Source organism: Olea europaea, chromosome 1, assembly GCF_002742605.1.
Source record: "Olea europaea var. sylvestris chromosome 1, O_europaea_v1, whole genome shotgun sequence".
NCBI lineage: Eukaryota > Viridiplantae > Streptophyta > Magnoliopsida > Lamiales > Oleaceae > Olea > Olea europaea.
In genome coordinates, this window is record NC_036237.1 from 4,414,363 (window position 1) to 4,427,912 (window position 13,550).

Sequence of the window (13,550 nt, forward strand, 5' to 3'; positions counted from 1 at the left end):
TGATAAATTGAGAAGATGAAGATAAATCTTGAAATCTTGAATCTCTTTAATGGTTTCTTGATGAATCCCTACTTGCGCATTCTCTTCTTTGCCCAAAAGTTAAGTTTGAATATTCATTTAATTGAATTCTTGCAAACCCCTTCAATTTTCTCACGAAAACTATGAATTTTGTCCCCTTCGATAATAACAATTCTTAAATAATGGAGTATAATATCCATATGAGAGGTTTAGGAGAGGTCTTTTAATGTATTATGCTGTTTGCTACTTGTAGGAGTAAAAAATTGATGAAAAATCAAGCCTAAAGGGTTTCCAAAAGAGTTCCAATCGAATAAGGGAAGTTATCATCGAGTGAGCATGTTTTTGTTTCTATACAGTAGTCAGTATTTTGGTCATAACTTTGTCTTCTAATATCCAATTGAATCAATTCAAAGTGCAATGAAAAGATAACTCAAAGGGCTGTAACTATGCTAGAAATAGAAATTTTCCTATTCAAAATTTTACTATGTCAAAAATGAGTCTCAATATTCGGCTAAAAATCTAGAATATAATTTGTGCGATTGAAAATTGATCTACGATAATATTTTAATCATAGTTCATTCCCTTTTGACTTCTAATTGCATTCAATTGACTCCTTTCAATCTTCAAAGTATTGTCTTATGGTCCGAATCAACTATTGTATATTTGAAATTTGATTATCAAATTTTGGACTTCGCCATTTTTCATCTTTTTTGCTTATTTCTTTCAATTTCACTTCCAATCATCGAGTTTTACCCAATAAATGAAATATATAATAAATTAGATTATAATTACTTAAAAGAACTATTAAAAATATAGATTCAAATAAGTGTATAAAATACACTTATCAAATACCCCAAACTTAATATTTGTTTGTTTTCAAACAAAATCATAACCTAACTTAACAAACCCACAAATATGCAAAATGTTTTGGTTAGATAATCTGACCTTTTACCTTATGATTTCAAATTATGATATCAAATCTACAAACAGCTTCTAGGTTATAGTACTAAAATCAATATCCACTTCTCCAATGCAAAATCGATGTGTTTGTGTGAAAAATTAAATAGACATTAATGAATTCAGAAGTTGTTCCAATTCTCGACCCTTAGTGGTTAAATATGTCCTTTCATCACTCGTAAGATTCACACTCCCCCATACTTGTTCTTTTTCACTTTTTTCCCAGTGTGTGATCTTAGTAGAATCTTTATAGTAACTCCTCACCTTCTATAGTTTAGATGAATCTCAATACTCAACAAATAAAGATCTTCCAAAGATTTGATTGCTTCGACTTCCAAAACTCAATTAGGCTAATAATCCTTTATTAAAAGTTAAATTTTCTCAAACAGGTGTGTGAAACTTAACCAAGGCATATGGTGCGTATTCTATTTCATGCATCTACTTTTTTTATTTTTTTTATAGTTTTTTGTAGCATTCTCTCCATTAGGCTTTCTAGATAACCCATGTAATGAGCTTTTAGCCAATGACTCCCATATCGGATGACTTTAGGGATCAGGTATTCCTAAAATGTCGAATTCCCATTGTTATTCCATTTTTAGTATAACAATTAAAGTGACAATTTTAAATCATTCATGTTGGTCAATGTTCCTAATTTAATTGAAAGCTTCTCTCGATAGCAATCAAATCTATTCCCTTTATGTGACAATTCTATATCTCGATGAAATATGCAAATATGATAAATACATTAACAAGTGTTAGAACACCTACTGAAACCATGTAAAGTATAGAGGTATATCTTTATTCTCTATCGAACCTTACAATATTTATTATATTGTGCTTAAATCCTATTGTCTCTCTCGATAAAAATTGAATTCACTAACAATTCAATTGGTGATCAAGCAAATGAAAAAAACGAAAAAAACTATAATAAATATTCACAAATCAAACCAAATTAAAGTCAAAATAATTAATCAAAAATTAAAAATATCACAACAATGGTTCATCTCATCCTTATAATGCATAAAACTAGCCTAACATATCGAAATTACAAGAATTCATATTTAAGTGGAAAGACTAACCCGAATTTTTGATAAATTGAGAAGGTAAAAATGATTCTTAAAATCTTGAATTACTTCAATGGTTTTTTTAATGAATCTCTACTTGCGCATTCTCTTCTTTGCCTAAAAATAAGTTTGAATCTTCACTTGATTAAATTCTTGCAAGTCTCTTTCAATTCTACTGAGAGGTTTATGAGAGGTCTTTTAATGTATTAAACTATTTGATATTTGTACGAGTCAAAAATTGGTAGAGAATTACGTCCAAATTGGTTTTCAAAAAAGTCCCAATCGAATAAGAAACTTACATTCGCTCCCGCATGTGTTTTGTTTCCACACAGTAGTCAGTATTTTGGTCATATCTTTCTCTTCTAGTATCCAATTGAGTTGATTCAAAGTGTATTGAAAAACTAATTCAAAAGGCAACAACTTTGCTGTAGTAGAATTTTTTCAATTCGAAACCACTGCCCATGTGTGAGTCAGGCTTAAGTTGTCGTGCTGGACCATTTATAGGTTGGTTATATTTAACTTGGAATCATGCTGTATCGTCAAAAACTTTTGTCCACTTTCTTTACATAATGTCGTATAGTATTATATCATTGATGTATTTTGCAAAAAAAAAAAAAAGAGTCAGTTTTTGCAACACAATCATTTGCTGCCAACACTGTATCTGTCAAATAGATGGACAATTTTTATTTTTATTTTTATTTTTTTGTAAAAGTGGCTTAATCCTTTAACTTGAGCTGCTTTATCCACTTTCACATAATTAGAGTTCACAAACAAAGATAGATTCTTATGCTTTTGATTAATTAGCAAATTTGACGCTTTGTTTCGTAAATTATTTAGTACAATTTTGAATTCTTTAATGACGTGTTGTTTGTTATTGAACTTCAAAGTGGGTTAGTAATTTTTGAAATTGCTAAATTATCGTCCTTCAATATCTTTTTTTGACATAATTAACTTCATGAACTATTTGCTTTGGTAAATTAGTTCAATACAAGCCTTGAGATAAGTGAAACTTGTCTTTAGATCTCTATGTTATATAAACAATAATATGGACATGCACATATTAAATTGGTTTTCGACTTTAATCTTCAACATTTCAATAATTTTAATCTCTAACTCATGCATCAGCATGTATATGTACATAAAACAAAAGTATAAAGTGACAAAAGTCACCAGACAATAACAAATACCAATAAGTAAATAGAAAGTTCAAAAGAAAAAAAATATACAATATAAATAGAATAAGTCATAAAATCGACATGACGCAGGACAGAAATGCAAATAATAATAACAAAAGGCCATGTTCGTGATATACGAACGAGTGTCGATCGAATTTCATTGAATGAACGTGAGAATTGTTGAAATTTATCAAATAACTGAAAAAAAGATAGAAATATTATTTATTTAAAACGAATGTTGGATTTTCCAACCCTTAACACATATTTAAAGACTCAAAACAAATCATATCAAATTGAAATCCTAATTCTGTAGACAAATTTGAATAAACTAAAAAATTACAAAAATACCCTTAAACTAACTAAAAAACATATTGGACCCCTAATGATAGAATTTGATCCCAAATATTTGATGATGGCATCTGCAAAAATGTGTAAAATCAAAATACACTTTTGAAATGTATCTGCTCATGTAAATCTGATACTTGAATTGGAAATTACTCGTGCTTTCATAGATTCTTCTTTTTTCTTCTCTTTTTCAATTGATTTATGACTTCCTTTTCTAACTGATATGCAAGAACAAACCCACTAAGGGCTCAATTGGTGCACTGCCCACACTGAATTTTCAAACGGAAAATTAGGTGCAGTACTCTAAAAAAATTAAATGTTTGATTAATGCCTTAAAACTAATTTAAAACTATTATTATCGTATTAATTACGTTCAAAACCCAAAAGAAACCCCAAATCTGGAACCCCTGAATCAGAAACAAACCCCTGTTGCAAACCTCTCAAGAGTCACACTCTCTCGTTGATATCAATGGCCGCCAACTGCAAGGAGAACGTGTACATGGCAGGGAGTACATGGAGAAGGTGGTGACTTCAGTGGAAGACAACGAGTTGTAAATGTAATAATACGTATATAGTTTTAACAGTTGCTCTTTCTACAAATGTAATAATACGTGATATTGGAATTGGGATATGGAAATTTAAGATGAAGTTTTTGGGGCGCTGGTGGTAGGGAAAATAAAAGGGGTCGGAGTTAACATTCACAAGAGTGATGGATATGAATTAGTGGAAGACGTATGATTGTTTAGGTAATTTATTCACAGCTAGCTCTGTCAATCTATTTAACTGATTTAGCAAGATTGCTATATGTGAAAGTGGGTTGCTGCTTTTGTGGAGTCCAGCCCAGCTACATTAAGAGGCCCAAGTGAAACCCAACTCATGACTCGATTGATGACCTAATTAAAAGAAGAATCTGGAACCACTACAGTTGTTTAACTAAAAACGCGTCTTTTAGTTGAAATAACAACTTTCTTGGATCTTTAACATGTCTTGACTATTGAGCCGTTGGATTGAGGTGAATGAGCTGCTCTCATTTAAAAGGGAGTCAAGAAGACTCTAGGGTTTCAGCTCTTTCATTCGCGCAGCTTCTCTTTGAGTTTTCTCTCTGTATTTCTATGATTCTTTCGTTTTTGATCTTGAGTGATCTTGGTAGTGAGAAACTTGGAATTTGTGAACTCTTGTGTGAGTTCTTACTGTGTAGAGAGGTTGTTGTACTGTGCGTACAATCTGGAACTGTGTGTTCCGTGTAATCAATACTCTGTTGGTTTTGCCCGGTTGATTTAGTGGATTCAAGCTTATTCCTCCATGGTTGCTCAACGGGGATTAGGCGATCTTACCGATCGCTGAGCCTCGGGGCTTCGGTCGAAAAATATGTTGTGTTCTTTATTTTCGTTCAGATCTACACTTTTTGGTCTTTAGTCTTGCGAACATTCTGTGTTGTTTGTGTATCCTGGTTCCTACAGTGGTATCAGAGCGTAGGAAATTGTGTTTTTCAGCCTCCTTAGCTACGGGTCTAAAAATCCAGTCGCTGGCCAAAAAGAGAAACGACAGATCTTTAAGATCTGCCAACATTATTGTTGAAAAAACATTTGTCTTCGTGTTCGACTGAAGTTTTGGCACTATTAGTGTGCTTCTACATCTTCGAGTGTTGGTTTCGAATTTTCTTGAAAGGAAACCGGTCTGGCTGTTTTTAAAAAAAAAAATTGACAGAAAGTTATTGTTTTTTTTTTTTTTGTTCTTGCATTTGAAACTTGTTGGTGTCGTTTTTTGAAAAGAAATTTTGCACGTAAGAGTGACATTTCTTGGCACTTATTGAGTGTGTCTCTTTTAACTTGGCAGTGTTAGTGTGGTTTTTAAAACTAGACAGAAATCGTTTGGGTATTTTTGGTGAACTTCTTGTACCCTGCAGCTTGTTGTGACGTTTTTTGCAAAATAAACAGAGACTCTTGTAAACTCTACAGTATTTGTGAACCTTATTTTTTTTTTGGTGACATACACAAACGTTTTCGTGTTTGTGTGTTGTGGAACCTACAATTCTAAGTAGACACTATTCTTGTGAAATAATTGTAATGCTGGTACCTGTTGTCTGTGGAAATATTATTTTGGGTAAAAAAACCGTTCTTCAAAACTAAGGTCTCATTGAACCTCCCCTAACTCTATCTCTGTCTAGGGTTTCCTGAGAGAATCCTAGAAACTTTGGGGATTAGGGCTTCGGTTCAAGAAACCTGCAATTCCCAAAATTATATTTCTATAGTTAAAATTGTTGTACATTCTGTGTGAATTGTACTAATACTTTCTTTGATCTCCTCAGGTGTTGAATTGTTTAAGAATAATTGCTACAAGGTACACACATTTCAATTACTCCTTTGGTAGCTTACTGTGTGTAAGTTTATGTGTTGAATTCATTGCATGCTTAAATGATCTGTATATTGATTTTGTACTAATCTGTGTGATATACTTCTGTACACATCACACTTAAGCACAATAAACATATCTTGTGAAATTCGAATAACTTGACATTGATCTCGTTGACATAATTACTTGCTGTGATATATTTTGTTATATCATATCTATGTACAATTCACACTTCTGCACACCATGAACTCTAAGGTAGATGTCCAAATATGGGATGGCAAATGAGACTTTAGTCTCTGGCACTAGAAAATGAAAGCACTTATGTTACAGTTAAAATGTGCTAAGGCCATTGATGAATCTTGGCCAGAAACCCTATCTGATGTTAGGAAGACTGAACAAGATGAATTGGCCTGGAGCACTTTGTTTCTGCGCTTATCTAATTCTGTGATTAGGAAAGTAGGAGAAATTAAAACTGCTGTAGAATTGTGGACTGCCTTAGAAAAATACTACCTCACTAAGACTATTCCAAATAAATGCTTTCTTTGGAGACAGTTCTTTAGCTTTAAGTTTGATCCTAATCTTGGCATGGGAGATAATATGGACAGACTTAATAGGATCACATAAGACTTAGCAAACTGTGATGAGAAAATATCTGATGAACAGAAGGTTGTGGGCCTGCTTAATGCTCTAGGAGATAAATATAAAGACATAAGAAATACTATAGAGTATGGTATGAGTGATTTGACTGTTTAAATAATTCACAGTTCTCTTTTGAACAAAGAACTTGAATTAAAATCTGAACACAAAGATGTGTTCCATGTTGAGGGTGTGTCATCGAATCAAAAACCACATGTTAAAGGTGTCAGTAATTTCAGTCTTTCCAATTTTAACAAGAAAAAAATTTCAACAAAAGGCAATGGAATAACACCAAAGAAAAATGCAAGAAACCAATTAAAGGAAAACCGAACAGCAACAGTAACAGAAAATGTTTTTACTGTGGAAAATCTGGTCATTTTATTAAAGACTGTTTTAAAAAGGCAAATGACCAAAAGAATAGATTTAACACTGAAAATGCTTCTTTAGCAGTTGCTGCTAAGCATAAAGAAGCTGGGGGCCAATATTGGAGTTGCCTATGTGTCTTTAACTGAAAATACTAGTTAGGAATGGGTCCTTGATTCAGGTTGTTCCTTTCATATGACACCCAATATTGGCTGCATTTCAGACTTTTGTAGTTTGGATGGTGGATTTGTTAAACTTGGAAATGATGAGTCATGCTAAGTGAAGGGAATTGGAAATGTGCTGCTGAAATTTAAAAATAACCAACATATGTTACTAAAATATACAAGATATGTTCCAGCACTTAGAAGGAATCTCATATCTCTAGGAGTTCTTGATGATGAAAAATACCAGATTGGTATTAAAAATGGTTTTACAAATATAACAAGAAATCAAGAACTTATTGTCAGTTCACCTAAACTCAATGAAATTTATGTAATAGGTGCTGAAATTATTTCACCTAAAAATTTTGTGAACTCTGTCACACATCCCGATAAATCAGAATTGTGGCATAAAAGACTTGGTCATTTAAGTGAAAAAGGTTTAAAACCTCTATCGTTTCAAGGGGCATTTGGGAAGGACGGTGTTCAAAAATTGACTTTTTGTGAACACTGTATCATGGGAAAACAAGTCAGACTGCCTTTTAAGGCAGGGCTGCACAAATCCCAAGATGTCCTTGAATATATACATTCTGATTTATGGGGACCAGCATCTGTTTCTACTGTATCTGGTTATAGATATTATTTTCTTACAACTAATGACTATTCAAGAAAAACATGGATTTTCTTATTAAAATCTAAGTATGATACTTTTGGAATTTTCAAAGAATGGAATGTATTGATTGAAAATCAAACTGGTAAGAAGATAAAAATTTTGAGAATTGACAATGGGCTTTAATTTTGTAATATCGAATTTGATCAATATTGCAGTAAATAAGGGATAATGAGACATAAAACTGTGAGCTATACCCCACAACAAAATAGGATTGCCGAGAGGCTTAATAGGACAATTTTTGAGAAGACCAGATGTATATTAATTAGTTCTGGCCTTCCAAAATTTTCTGGGGCGAGGCTGTAAAGACAACCTGTTATCTTATCAATAGATGTTCTTCCAGCTCTTTGAATAATAGAATTCCCGAACAAATCTGGTCTGGTTCAATGCCAAATTATTCTCACCTAAGAACTTTTGGGTGTGCAGCTTATGCACATCATACTGAGTCAAAACTGGACCCTAGATCGTTGAAGGGTGTGTTCTTAGGATATGGAGAAGGGGTTAAAGGCTATAGATTGTGATTAAGAGATGTGAGGGGTTATAAGGTGATAATAAGCAGATATGTAATGAAGATAGTTTTCCTTGTCTTAGTGACAAATCTAGTGAGAAGTTAGGAAAGGATGATTTTATTATCACAGAAATTAATTTTGATAGCCACAATACTGATGACCAGGCTCAATTTGAGGTGGAGCCACATCAGGTAGTGCCCCAAAATGACTCTGATGTTGAAATAATTGAAGAAGAACAGCATCTGGAGCCTGTACATGACCTGCAGGGCTACCAGCTTGCTAGGGACAGAGAAATGAGGGAAATAAGACCTCCTTCCAGGGATCAACATGCTGATTTTGCATCTGATCGGTCTAAAACTGATCTGTTCGAATTAGAATCTGCCTCTTATGAAGAGGCTATATCTTCTAAGGAATCCCTTAAGTGGATTGCCGCGATGGAAGATGAAATGAACTCACTCTTTAAGAATGAAACTTGGACTTTAGTTGAAAAACCCAAAGATTGTAAGTTGATTGATTGTAAATGGGTTTATAAGATTAAAGAGGGTGAGACAAAGATAAGTGAGAAGAGGTTTAAGGTAAGACTTGTAGCTAAAGGCTTTAATCAAAGGGAAGGGATAGATTACAATAAAATTTTTTCACCGGTTGTTAAATATACATCCATTAGAGTCCTACTTGCTATAGTGACACAATTTGACCTGGAGTTAGAACAACTTGATGTGAAAACTGCCTTCCTGTATGGTTCTTTAGATGAAACCATACATATGACTCAACCAAGAGGGTTGGAAGTGGTAGGAAAGGGAAACTTAGTGTGTCTCTTAAAGAAATCTTTGTATGGCCTAAAACAGGCCTCTAGGCAGTGATATAAAAGATTTGACTCTTTTATACAAGGTTTGAACTTTAGGAAATCAGAATATGATCCCTGTTTCTCTTACAAGAAATAAGGGAAATCTGATTTTTTCTATCTGCTTTTGTATGTTGATGATATGCTCCTTACTGGTCACAATTCTGTTGTACTTAATTCAATTAAAGAAAATCTGAAATCTGAATTTGAAATGAAAGATTTAGGACTAGCTAGAAAGATTTTGGGCATGGAAATAAAAAGAGATAGGATAAATGGAAAATTGTTTCTAACACAAAAATCTTATGTTGATAAGGTTGTAAAAAGGTTCTCCCTTCATGAATCTAAACCTGTTAGTTTGCCTTTATATGCTGGTATGAGACTATCTGTTGATCAATCGCCTAAAACTGAAGAAGAGCATATAAGAATGATAAATGTGCTTTATTCTAATGCTGTTGGATCTGTTATGTATGTTATGGTCTGCTCTAGGCCTGATATTGCTTATGTCGTGAGTGTGTTAAGTAGATTTATGAGTAACCCGGGTAAAATACATTGGCAATGCATGAAAAATCTGATTAAGTACTTGAAAGGAACTAGTAACTTAGGTTTATGTTCAAAACAAATAAAAATGGACTTAAGAGATATGTAGATTCAGATTTTGCTGGTAATCTGGACAATTGGAAGTCCACAACTGCATACTTTTATGTGATAAATGATAAATACATTAGCTAGAAATCCCAGCTTCAAAAACTTGTTGCATTGTCCTCAACCGAGGCTGAATACATTGCTGCAACTGAAGCGGTGAAAGAGGGATTGTTGTTGAAGGGTTTGCTTAGTGAATTAGGCCTTATAGAAAATCAGGTGGAGCTATGTTTAGACAACCAAAGTGCCATTTTTCTAAGTAAAAATCCTATTTTGCATGATAGATCTAAACATATAGATGTTAAGCTCCATTTCATTAGAGATATCATTGATAGGGGTGATATTAGATTGGTCAAAATTCCAATAAAGGTAAATCCAGCAGATGTCGAAACAAAGGTAATCCCTATAAATAAATTTGTTGATTCTTTAAGATTGATTAATCTTGAAGAAGACTGATTTTCTTTATTTTGTTTTTACACGTAATAAAGAGCAAATGAAATGGAGTTATAAGTCTTGAATCCACATTTAGAGTCGGCACAAAAACAGCAAAGGTGGAGAATGTGAAGTGGATTGCTACTTTGGTGGAGTCCAGCCCAGCTACATTAAGAGGCCCAAGTGAAAACCCCACTCATGACCCAGTTGATGACCTAATTAAAAGAAGAATCTGGAACCACTACAGCTGTTTAACTAAAAACGCGTCTTTTAGTTGAAATAACAACTTTCTTGGATCTTTAACACGTGTTGACTGTTGAGCCGTTGGATTGAGGTGATTGAGCTACTCTCATTTAAAAGGGAGTCGAGAAGACTCTAGGGTTTCAACTCTTTCATTCGTCCAGCTTCTCTTTGAGTTTTCTCTCTATATTTCTGTGATTCTTTTGTTTTTGATCTTGAGTGATCTTGGTAGTGAGAAACTTGGAATTTGTGAACTCTTAAGTGAGTTCTTACTGTGTAGAGAGGCTATTGTGCTGTGTGTGCAATCTGGAACTGTGTGTTTCGTGTAATCAATACTCTGTTGGTTTTGGCCGGTTGATTTAGTGGATTCGAGCTTATTCCTCCATGGTTTCTCAATGGGGATTAGGCGATCTTACCGATCGCTGAACCCTGAGGCTTCGGCCGAAAAATCTGTTGTGTTTTTTATTTTCGTTCAGATCTACACTTTTTGGTCTTTAGTCTTACGAACATTCTGTGTTGTTTGTGTATCCTGGTTCCTACACTATATCTACTTATTTCTTCCATGTGGACTTGGATTTATGATTTTGGTTTCACATTTATGTGGGGAGAATCATCTCTGTTGTTTATTGATTCAATGCCAAATGGATCATGCAAATTCCAATATTGACAATACTTACATAGTATTACTTGTAAATATGAGCAGATAGAATGTGAATTTGTGTTATGGGGTACAGAGTTAGGATTCAGTTAGGTGAACCTTTTTGCTTATATACATGCTCCTTAAGAATTAAAAAAAAATTTCTCTTGATTTTCTGTTGAGCTTTTTATTTCTCAATTCCATTTTTAAATTTGGTTTTTCCATCTCACACAGCATGTTGAAGTTCCACTTCCTACTCCTGGTGAAGGGGAGGTCCTGCTAAAGTTGGAAGCTAGAAGCTTAAATCCAGTTGATTGGAAAACTCAGAAAAGGATGCTTCGTCCACTTTTTCCTCGCAAATTTCCTTTGTACTATGCAAAATACAAAATACAAGTCGTGGAAGTTTTAGATACATATTACTGGTACTGCACAAATGGATGGTGTTGTTATGGGGTTTGTCACTTTTTTTTTTTTTTTTAAGTTTGTCACTTTTTTTTTGAATTTTGTCACTTTTTTTGAATTTTGTTAATTTTTTGAGTTTGTGTCACTTTTTTAAATTGACATTGTGTCACTCTTTAATTTTACACAATATTTTTTATTTCCAAAAAACTTTTTTTGAGTTTGTCACTTTTTTATATTCTTAAAAAAGAAACATGGTATGTGATATTTTCCTGACATAACCAGCATATGAATTGCCCTAAACATGCTGGATATGTTGAGAACATGATTACTGGTGCTACACAAATGAATGGTGCTATTTTAGTGTTTTCACTTCTTTTGAGTTTGTGTAATTTTTTTTAAATTGTCACTTTTTGAGTATTTGTTTGTCACTTTTTTTTTTTTTTTTGGTGAATTGTGAAAAAGTGACAATTTTTATATAAAAAAAAAGTGACATTGTGTCACTTTTTAATTTTACATAGTATTTTTTACTTCCAAAAAAACTTTTCATATGATATGTCAAAACACCTCTAATTTTAATGGGTCTTTTCATATGTATTCAATTGGGTTTTTTTGAATTTAAATTTTCTATGATTTTTTTGGTTTCTTTTATAATTTATTTTAGCTAATTTTATGTCTCGCTCCTGCTAAACCATAATTATGAGTCCGTCCCTATATCACGATAAGACATTGTTATGTAACTGATGATGTTGTACGTAAAGTTAGTGTACATGAAAGGGCAAGATTATTTTCAATATAAAGTTTCCATTGCAACTAAAGAATTAAAACACTTCATAGCATGATCATCAAGAATGAAGCGAGATTTGTGGGGTTTGGGTCCCATGCAACAAACAATCAAAATATATACTCATTTTAAACATCATGACCTTGTTTGAGTCTCATTCTTGTCAAAAAAAAAAAAAAGCATTTTTGAATATTGTATTGATGAGAAATATGTGGTTAAAAAAATATAAAAGTCATGAATTTACGTGCAATATTATTTTATTGAAAAATATGTTGTTGAAGTGCGATCAAATTACTGTTGAATAATATATTTTGACTAAAAAAATTGGGCTCAAACGAGGTCACAAATCAAAAAAAAATTCAAACTATGGTCAACAAAAAGTTTTGACCACAAAATCATCTTAGCCCCCGTTTGAGCCTCATTATTTCTCATTACATTAAATTAAATTTTTCTCTCTTTTACTTTTAATCACACAATCTTTAATAAAATAATATTACACGTAAATCAAAAATTTTTGAACCAATCATTTTTAAAAAAAAATACTATTCATCTCATTATAGTGTCAAATAATGGGGCTCAAACACACTCTTAATATTAATTAGTGGAAATTATATTAGGTGTCAACTTTTGGCTTTTCATTTACAAAAATGTCACTTTTTTAAAGTCATTGCAAGATTGTCAATTTTTGACAATTTTGCCCCTCTAGATAATTCAAAATACCCTTCACATCCTTCATTAAATATAGATTTGACTAGATGAAAAAATAGTACAAAAAATTTTAAAACATCACATCTCTCATCTCACTACTCAATTGTTGACAATTTATCTTCTAATTAATTAAAAAAATTGATGGAGATTTTCATTTTCCTCTCCAACCGACTCTAGCTCTCCCCTCTTCTAACTTCTTGTTTCTCTACTCCATCCGGACCGACGTTGACGATGGCCACTCCCTTAGGTAGTTAGACTGCTTCTCTTTCCTTTACTTTTCACTCTTTCACAAATCAAAACTTGTTGGGCCTTTTTTTCAACCCTAACCGCGCTGCAACTGTGCCACGTCTGCCATCTGTGTGATAGTGTCTCACTCGCACCTCCGACCAGCTAAAGATTGTTTGTCTAGCTCTCCAACTTTCTTTAAATTTACAAAATCGAAAGGAAAAGCAAAATGGTGATGTCCAAATTGGGTTTTTGTTCATGTGTGATATTTTAGCTTTTTACATAATTGATTTTAGGTATGTGGTATGTTTGCATGTCTATGCTTTTGTTTTTCAAATTTTGATTTGTTTCTGAATTTTTAGATGTGCACATTTTGCGATATATGATGGCCATGGAGG